Source organism: Cebus imitator, unplaced genomic scaffold (assembly GCF_001604975.1).
Source record: "Cebus imitator isolate Cc_AM_T3 unplaced genomic scaffold, Cebus_imitator-1.0 Scaffold38, whole genome shotgun sequence".
Taxonomy (NCBI): Eukaryota; Metazoa; Chordata; class Mammalia; order Primates; family Cebidae; genus Cebus; species Cebus imitator.
The window spans coordinates 8,720,236-8,722,224 of NW_016107353.1; positions in this window are offsets into that span (position 1 = coordinate 8,720,236).

Consider the following 1,989-nt stretch of genomic DNA (forward strand, 5'->3'; position numbering starts at 1 on the left):
GCCAGGTGAAATTAAATAGCAATACATTTGTACATATTCAGGAGGGGGAAGAAAAGGAAAATAAAAAGCCTGATGGAGTGTAAATGGGGAGAGACCAGGCTAAGTAACTACAGATGTAAAAAAGACCCAGGGGATGCAGATGACACCAAATTTAGTAACCATGTGCAGTTGTTGCCAAGAAAGCTAATTTTAGGATGGATTAATAAAAATATGCAAAGGGCCCAAAATATTTCCAATTGATTTTGCATCAGTCAGATCTCACGGGTGAGGGGGTGGGAGGGTTGCCTTATTTGAAGTACAAATTATTAGAGCATTTTCATGAGACAATCAAAAAGGAGAGGGATCTAAAACAATATCAATGAAGATTTGTCAAAGGGAACAATGATGTTTAGTCTGTAAAAGAAGCTTAAGTGGGACTTGATTGCTGTTTTTAAGTATTTAAAGAGCTACTGTGACAGAGATTGCTAGCTGCTTTTCAGTACTTATTTCCTCTGTAGTCCTTAGCAATGGAACCCTGCTTTTTAGTGGGGCACTTTGACATTTCCCAACCCCCTCTGAGGTTAGATGGATCATGTGACTAAGCTGTGGATGTTGATATATCAGCATAAGTGGTTTAGAAGACATCCAGGAAGTCTCCTTAATGAGAGGGCTTTTGCCTTTGGCTTTTACTCCTTTGTTTTGCTGCATGGAGTAGGGGCCTGACTGGCACTCAAGCAGCCATCCTGGATCACAAGGGCGAAAGTTACGCTCCAGGAACAGCGGAGGGGCAAAATGGAGGAAGTCTGGATTCCTGACTATCATTGCAGTTGTCATTTCAGCCCAATACTGCCTACTTCTGTGTGTCTTTTACATGAAAAGAAACAAAATTTCATTTTGTTTTAAGACACTGCTGTTTGGGGTTTCTTTTGTATGTAGGTGAACTTTGGGTACAAAAAAAAAAAAGCCCGTTTATTTTCTAAGACTTAAACATTTTTGAAAATGAAATGATTGGCTGGGATCACGCCTGTAATCCTAGCACTTTGGGAGGCGGAGGCGGGCCGATCACCTGAGATGAGTTTGAGACCAGCCTGGCCAACATGGCAAAAACCCCTCTCTACTAAAAGTACATAAATTAGCCAGGTATGGTGGTGGGCACCTGTAATCCCAGCTACTCAGGAGGCTGAGGCAGGAGAATCACTTGAACCCAAGAGGTGGAGGTTGCAGTGAACCGAGATTGAGCCGCTGCACTCCAGCCTGGTGACAACAAGAGCCAGACTCTGTCTCAAAAAAAAAAAACATGATCTACTCTGTGATATGGTTATCTATCTCCGTATCTGTTTAAATGGAGATACTAAAATTAAGCTGTTTAAATGTCTAGTTTCAGAAATTGTGCCTATTCCAGGAGGTGAAGAAAAACAAGGTTACCTACCAGACCCCTAAAATTTCTAGCAGCTTTTAAGATTACATGATTTCAGCTGGGCGTGGTGGCTCATGCCTGTAATCCCAGCACTTTGGGAAGCCAAGGTGGGCAGATCAAGAGATTGAGACCATCCGGGCCAACATGGTGAAACCCCGTCTCTACTAAATATACAAAAAAAGAAAAAGAAAAATTAATTGGGTGTGGTGGCACACACCTGTAGTCCCAGCTACTGGGGAGGCTGAGGCAGGGGACTCACTTGAACCCGGGAGGCAGAGGCTGTAGTGAGCCGATATCGCGCCACTGCACTCTAGCCTGGGCTGAGTGAGGCTAGAGCGAAGCTAGAGTGAGGCTCCCCCTCAGAAAAAAAAAAAAGATTACATGATTTCTCTGGCTGTGGGGATCAGTAGCTCTAAAAAAATTAATTAAAATAAAAATTGAAAAACATTTAAAAATTAAAGTTCCGGCCGGGCGCGGTGGCTCAAGCCTGTAATCCCGGCACTTTGGGAGGCCGAGGCGGGTGGATCACGAGGTCAAGAGATCCAGACCATCCTGGTCAACACGGTGAAACCCCGTCTCTACTAAAACTACAA